Consider the following 8,782-nt stretch of genomic DNA (forward strand, 5'->3'; position numbering starts at 1 on the left):
GTTGCGGCACCGATGATGCTCCGGCGGGCCGGCAATGATCCAACACAACACCGGCGATGCTTCGTTGCCGCACCGATGATGTTCCGGCGGGCCGGCAATGATCCAACACAACACGGGTGATGCTTCGTTGCAGCACCGGCGATGCTCTGGCGGGACGGCAATGCTCCAAGATGCTTCGTTGTAGCACGGACGATGCTCCGGCGGCCCGGCAATACTCCAACACAACAACGATGATTCTTCGTCGCAGCACGGGCGATGCTCCCGCGGCCCGGCAGTGCTCCAACACAGCACCGGCGATGCTCCATTGCAGCACCCCGTGAGGTTTCGCCAGCCCGACGAAGCTTCATTGCCGCATTGGTGATGCTCCGGCGGCCGCTGGCGATGCTTTGTTGCAGCACCGGCAGCCGCCAATGGGTGGTGTGTCGCAGCACTGAGTACGCCAACGATTGATGGAGCAAGGCACGTTGCTGGTGGGTTCGCAGTAGAGGCATTTCCCACGGCCCACACTTCGCACCGCTCGAAGTGAACGACGGTGACCTCGATGCAGCGCCGCGAGCACCCGACCTTGCACCCCCGCTCGTAGTAGGCACCCACCAGCCTTCAGCTATGCATCACCGAGCATGGCCAAGCTGCCCCGCACTGCCCAGACGTTGCAGCGGCTGCGTCCGGGAGATATCACAGCAGCTACGCCAGAGGAGAGCTCGCAGCAGCTCATGGCCAACGTTGAAGACCAAGATCAGGAAGCGTCCCGCATGAGGGAGGACCGAAAGATGTTGGGAGGAAAGGGAAAAGGAGGTATATGCTCCCAGGGAGTTGCAGTAGGAGGAGTGGCTGAGCCCGTCGGGGGAGGGGGTGAGAGAGAGGAGAGAGTCGCCGCGCTGGGGAAGAAGACGGATCACGTGCGATAACAAGGGAGGGGATAAGGACGAGGGCGGAAGCAGCGCTTCGGTCCACCGGACACGTGTCAGGCCAACGACACGGCTTAAGGAAAAAGAGATATCAGTCTGTTGAAACTAAGACTTTTCCTTTAATTAAGGGATGAAGTATTTAGGGTAGGAATATACTGAAAGAGAACTAGTATATAATATGTGCTATTTTGCATTACTTTTTTTCATCTTTTGCTGCGGTTTTTTGCGTAGTAAACATGGTATGTTTTCTTTGACAGAGAAAGCATGCACGGTATGTTTTTTATATGGCGCATGCTACACGTCATCTGGCTGTAGCGGGCCAAGCTGCGGCCGGCTTGATGGCCGTTAGATTGCGATGCGTGTAACCGTTGATTGATTTGCCTAGTTCGCCTCACACATCCGCTCCTTTACAAAACATTGCAGCCTCACGGAATGCTTGAAAAGCATCGATGGCAATCGCAGTGCTGTCGCACGTCATCGTGGCACCTTCGCCCACACGCGTAGCACCCGGTCGGCCACAGTGGCAACATCACCCAGCCTGGCCGTTCTAGCTTTGCCGCCGACTATCAGTACTGTTCATGAGCTCGCAGTGACAACATTGTCGGTGGGTCGTCTCACGACATAATTTGAAGCGTCATTGTCTGCATCGCTGCACTACCTGCAACATCGCGGGGCTACGGCTCACAGCTCTACCGTCACGATAGCATCATCGGTTAAAATCGACGATGCTGTTGATGTTGTGGCCGTCGATGCATTGCCGTGGCCGCCTACGCTGTCGCAACACGCCTTATCATCATGGTCGTCGAAGCACAACCATGTCCGCCAACACAGTTGCAGCACATACACCTCGTCGTCGTGGCGGTGCAAGCATCACCATGGCCATTGAAGCACGCATCGCAGCGTCGAGGGTTGTCGACGTCATGGCCGTCAAAAACATTGTTGTTATGGCCGTCGAAGCATGCGTCGCAGGACAGTTGTCGACGTCGTGGTTGCTGTAGCAATGTTGACATGGCCGTCGAAGCATCGCCGCGGCCGTCGACTCCATCGCAGCACGTACACCTCGCCGTCGTGGCCGTCGAAGCAATGTTGATATGGCCGTCAAAGCATCGCCGCGGCCATCGACTCCATCATAGCACGTACACCTCGCCGTCGTGGCCGTCGAAGCAATGTTGCCATGGCCGTCAAAGCATCGCCGTGGACATAGACTCCATTGCAGCACCTACGGCTCGCCGTCGAGGCCGTCGATGCGTCGCCGCACCCGTCAACGATGTCATGGCACGTACACCGTTGAGGCACGCATCACATCATCGCCGTCGAATCACGCATCGCAACCCCAACCGCCAAAGCATCGCCGCAGCCATCGACGCCGTCGCAGCATGTACGCCTCGTCGTCATGGCCGTCGATGCACATACGCCGTGAAGCATGCATCACAGCATCACCGGAGCAGCTGAGACGCCATCACAACATCTGTCGAAGCACATGGAGCAACCGGGCCACCATCCCTGCACCTTCATTGTCGTCGAAGCACGTCGTCACAACATCGCCGGAGCAGCCAACGTCGTAGCACCCGTTGGAAGCACGCTGTTTGCAGCAACACATGTTTACAGAATGCTCCGGCGATGCTGCATGCAGTTTGCTGGATCGATCGCTTGGTTTAGTATAACATGGTACTAGTAGCATGCATCAGTTACCTGGATAGTTCGAGCGATTAATCACAATTAATTAATACTACTAGTGGCCAAGCTACGAATCCAACCGCACGCACGGGTTTCTAGTTTGACTCGCTACATGAGTAGGAGACACGTGTCATGAGTAGAAGGCGGCTGGCGTGAGAATGTTTACATCCGGCTGAAAACAAACAATTCCCTTTTTATATATGGAAATAACATATCTAATGATTAAGGCCCTGTTCAGAGCACCTTCACTCCACAACTCCACTCACGGAGTTGGTGGAGTTATAGTGGAAAATTGTGGAGCAGCTATTTCGTGGCTCCGCAGCTTCAAGAATTTTGTGGAGCTGGTGAAATTCTGAACAATCCCTGAGTCTATGTTTCGGAAACACTACTCAACATAACATATTTAGGACATATCAAATGGTGTGCTTAGTGTCTTATGTACCGAATTTTACAAATAGAGAAGATGTGAATTACTTGAGGTGAGGATGGGCATCCACATGTGTACTTGTCGACTACTCAATTTGAATGGTAGTTTGTGGCATGTACTACACGCAGGCGCCCATTAGGCATGTACTATACCGTTATGATTTTTGTTGTCACCGTCATGAATATCTGCTTCCCTCTCATCCACCTCCCTTTGGCTCCAGCCCCATCTACCTCACCTTCAACCACGTCCCCGAGCTATTTCTTGTTCAAAGGAGGTCACGTCAGCCTGGAGGCGCACGACCACTTTTCTCCGCAAGCATGCGACCTTGACGAGCTCGGCGACCAACTACTGCCCACTTTTGCGATGGGGTTACTATGGGACAAAGGGTGTCATCACAATGGTTGGGTAGAGGAGGAGGCTCCATCCATGTGGTTCGTCCCCAAGACAATGCCGGTCAAACCCACCTCCTTTTGTTTGGTGCCACTTGTTTTGCACCACCGTCGACCAGACCAGGGGTGGACGGTGAAGTGGCAGGAACATGGGCGAGGATCGTGCTTATGGTTGCTCCTTTTTTTGCTACCACTTGTTTTGTACCGGGGGCGCAGGGGGGAAGGGATGATGGTTGGAACAAGGGAGAGTCTTCGGCCACCGATGTCTTCCAAGAGAGGATGTGGTAGTCAGGTGTGACAGTCATGGCATCATAGAATTGGTGCGACACATCTTTGAAGCGGTAAGCCAAGAACCATGTTGCCATTCCTATACCTTGTCTTCCAATCATCCGATTGATTGGAATATAGGGAACCTACTTGCGATCCACCACGTGAAGTACTGAAGATCGTCGGTGAATAGATGGTCTAACTTTGTTTTGGGAACATCGAGGAGGAGACGAATTATATCAATGGGCTAACTTTGTTGGGAAAACTTTGTTCACGGGTGACATAAGGAAAAAAGGAGTGCTCATGAACCATAGACTGTAAAATGATTTGTACTTTGGTATCATATATGGCAATACACACGTTGTCTAGCAATGGGAGAAAAAAATTGCATGCCTTTAACACAATAAGCAGTGTTTAAGACATTCAACTGATCCATGCCCATTATTTCAACACGCCACCCCCACCCTTGTTCCCACTTATGCTCCTTCCCGCCTCACCAACAATGGCCACAACATACATTTGATCGCATTGCATTCAAACATGGTCAATCCCAAGGTGATAATCTCGGTCACTGCATGACGCACTTGTCACTGAATCCTGCTAGCGTAAGGAAATACTTACAAACTTTTCATACTACTCTCGTCAAGCAGGCCACAAGGGAGGCCATGAGGGCCGCCCATACCCTGCACACAACTATACACCATACCTCATACAGTCATACTCCCACTAACTTCTAAATTATACTCCCTTCGTAGCTATTTTAAATTATTGACAACATATATACTAAAATGAGTGAACATACATACTAAAATGTGTCTAGATGCATACGAATCAAGAAAAAACTAAAAGGTCTTATAGGGAACGGAGGGAGTATATATATTTGAAATGCAAGAACATTCTTTTTTTGAAAAACATGTGAACACTTTTAAATCACAGAATTTTTTAGAACCACCTGACTAATTTTTACATTGTGGAATCTTTGTCAAACACGGGAAAATATTTTAGAATTTCATGTTTGAAAAAGGTGGAAATTCTATTCTGCTTGTATATATACGGTACCATTCTATTCTGCTTGTCTTTTAAGGATAGTAGAAAATTTATAATCCTATACAAGCCATCCATGCCCACTCCAGGTTCTTGCCACTGCCGCTCATCAGCGTACTAGATTCAGAACGATTGTAGCTTTATTTTTTTACCCGAGGATGATTGTAACTTCTAAGACTAGTAAATGAGCAAGTGCAATGCACGTTGATATTACGGAAAAATTCAATTGCATGTAGATATTAGGTAGGATATTAATTACATAGTTAATGTAGGTGTTAATATTTGGTATGCTATTAATTACAAGTTAAATATGTTGAGCGTTTGCTATTGGAGGAATATAGGTCGTTGGATTGACATGGTTTGACGAGTGGGATTTGTTGGATCTACCCATCTGGTTCTTTTTATATTGGTACATACATACATACATACATACATACGCCTATAAGCCAATGCTTCAATCCATCGATCTGATCACTTCACTAACATCAGCAAACACAAACACACGATGAGCAAACACATGACCCGCATCCGCGTGGTTGCGCTCCTTCTCACCGTCTGCCTCCTCCTTGCCACCAATGCACGATGTAAGATCCACATTTTCAATGCATGCTTTTGTTGTTTCTTTGTTAATCATGGATCGATCACCCTTGTTTCAATTTTATGTTAGCATCTGTTTTCATTCAGGCCGGATCATCGACGGCGGGGGCGACAACAGGATTCATTTGCCCAATGGGCTGTGCGCCTACAAGAAAAACTGGTCATTCTGCAAACTCGACATACCGCAGTGCTACTGCTGCTTGGCAGGTGATGCATATTGCTATGCAACGATGAAGATTTGCAAGAAGGAGTGCCCCCTTGGCTCTGGCACCCGGAGCAGCCTCTCCTTGAAGGCTTGAACTTTAGCTAGCTCTTCTTTCTCACCCATCGCATCTATCGGATCTGAATTTGTTCGACGAACTATACAATGCACGATCGGTCGATGTGTGTGGAAGAACAGTTTTGAAATAAAATGTATCATCATGTTTCCCTTACAAAAGTTGATAAGTAAAAAGAAAGAGGCACACTCCCCTATCCATGGGTTGGGCTCTCCTTGTGTCATATGCTACAAATTCTATGGATTGGTGGCTTTTTTGGACTTCTAAAATAAGCTGCCCCCTACCCAGATTATTCTAGAGTATGAAAAGATAAGGCAGGGGAGGGGAGGCGTGGTGCGTGGGCCCCAGCGCCAAGTGATCAGCCGTTCATGTCGACACGTATGATCTCCTGCGATGGAACGCATGAGAGACCGGCCGAATGCTCGGCTGGTTCTCCATATAGAATCGTTTCCCTAATATGCACGTGTGCCCTAATAAGAAAACAAGTACTCCTACTAGTTCTAGGATAGGACACTCAAGACATTGTACTGCCACCGAAATCAAACACAATCGTAGCTCTACGATATATTGAACGGGAAATATGTGTGGTAGCAGTGAGCGTTTGCCGGGGTTATGAAGTCGGTTCTAACCCTTGTAGGGGAAAGCGTTTCAGCCGTGTACGTCCGTTGGTTTCCTTGTCCGACCGTGACCACGTTGGTCACGTACGGCAATAATCAATCTCCAGTTCCATCCTACTTCCGATATATACGTGCGTACTTTTCTTCTACTACATATATAGCGAGAGGTGAGAGGGGTCAATCTCATCTGTCTCAACGCGTACGTGCGCGCAAAATCGATCTATCTTTGAGCAGAAAAGAATTGTCGATCAAAGTATCGTCGTCGTCGATCCAGTGGACCATGGGTGATGAGGCGTCGCTCCTTCCCGACCTTGCGCTGGAGGCAATCTTCGTGCGGCTGCCGCCAAGGGACTTCCACCGGTGCCGCGGCCTCTCCCGCGCGTGGGCCGCCAAGCTCTCCTCCGACGACGTCATCGATCTGCACCTCCGTGTGCGTGGCAAGATCCGGTTGGACTATGATGACATCATGCAGACCCTGCTCCTAAAGTGCAGTATCGACCATCGACGGGCCCAGAACCATATCTCCGACGAGATAGGGAGCGGGAACCTTACCGAAGAGGAGCCTTCTGGGGAAGATAATGATGATGAGCATGATGATGGTCATGTTAACGATGATGAAGGAGGGAAGGAAGAGTCTTGTGTAGAAGATGATGATGATGATTTTTTTTAGAAAAGGAGGATGACCCCCGGCCTCTGCATCTGGGCGATGCATACGGCCATTTTATTAATTATTCTCACAAGACCTTACAAAGTAATACAACAGTAAGACTAAAGCCGCCGTCTAAGCACCTCTATCCAACTGATGAAGGGGCGCAGATAGCCTGGGCCTGATGATGATGATGATGATGATGAAGGTGAAGAGGAGGACTGGAGGGAGGAGTATCGGACCAGGGGCTACGTGGAGGTGGATGAGGACTACTATATCAGAAGGGCGGAGTCCCAGGCGCGGGCCAAGGAATTGTGGGCAGAGGCAAGGAAGGATTCTAGCGGGACCACAGTCACCGACTCTAATGACCCCAACAGCTTTGGCGCCAAGCTCCTCCAAGCCTGCACCGTTCCATACGGCGCTCTTCCTCCACGGATCCGTCAGCCATTCTTGGAAGACGATCCCTCCTTGGATTCTTCGGGAGGCCAGGATGAGACGGAAGGGCACAACAACATTAGGAGGTTTAGTTATATCTACCAAGCGGTTTAGTTATATGATCCATGATCAAACTATGCTTACAAGATTCTGCTTTGTCAGTGCCATCCATCTGTCTTTTACATATTTATCTAGCTAAGTTTACAGAACATTAATGTGTTACTTCTTCATTATATGTTTGGTTAAATCTAACTTACCTATGTCTTAAAATTATTCTCATTGAACGATATGCTATTGGTGGTTTTACATTATCCTGTGGAAAGCTTTAACTAAATGGGTTGTTGCATGGAATTCCTGTAAATAGATGTTTCATTTGAATTCGTTTAGCAACTATCTGGATTTGCAACAGTCCATAGAGATGTGTCTCAACTGTCAGCTGAAAAATACAATTTTGCACCTCATAGGAACCGATGAATGGATGAGTAAGAAACAATATTCGAGAAGATGTTGTCGCGATAACTTTTTATTTAGGTTTTATTTTTATCATAACATATCGTTTAATTTACTATCTTTCCACCCTTGTACTTAAAACTAGCACAACGCCTACGCTTCCTATGGAGTAAATATCAGTTGCCTTGAATCAGAGTTGGCCGGTTCCTTTGAAATAGTTTACAATATGGTAAATTATATACAGAAAAAACACATTTAATGATTAAGCCTGTATGTTTTAGAAACAGTACTACTCAACATAACATATTTAGGATATATCAGATGATCTGCAATTTTGCTGTTTACTAGTAAAATGCTCATGCGTTGCCACGTGCCTTTTAGTTATTTTTTTCTGTTAATATTTGATGATATGTGTATTTTTTATAAATCTTGGTGAATTTTTGGCTCCATTAATATCGTCTCGGTCCTTTATCGATGGATTATTTTTAACGGTGGATTACTTTTTGACGTCAGCATAATCCATCTCCATCTTTCTCTACTCTACAAAAATAAAAATATAGAAAAATACACCTTTTGTATTATCATGTGCAACACACACACACACACAGAGAGAGAGAGAGAGAGATAAAATATTTGATGATTTTTTAGTCCAAACCATGATAGTTATGCAGTGACTTGTCAATCAATTTCAACACATCATGTGAAGGCATCAGTTTTTATCTCTGATCTACAAAATGCAAACTTATAAGCACATATTAAATAAATATATTATTATATAAATATATATTCATTGGTCAACCGCTAGATGCAAGCATGTGTCCGTTTTTATTCGGAGTGGGTGGCATCGTGCTTTTCAGTAGAGTCTGTTGCATCCCAATTTTCATAAACTGCACCGGTAAAATCACTTGTTGTAATGATTCTATAGAAATAACTTGGTAGGCTATGTGATTTTTTTCACTATATAAAAAACTGTGACATTTTTATCATAGAAAACAACTAGTTTTTCCTAAAGAAAACACCAATTCTCTCTCTCTCTCTCTCTCTCTC

The sequence above is a fragment of the Triticum dicoccoides genome, chromosome 6A (genome assembly GCF_002162155.2).
Source record: "Triticum dicoccoides isolate Atlit2015 ecotype Zavitan chromosome 6A, WEW_v2.0, whole genome shotgun sequence".
NCBI lineage: Eukaryota > Viridiplantae > Streptophyta > Magnoliopsida > Poales > Poaceae > Triticum > Triticum dicoccoides.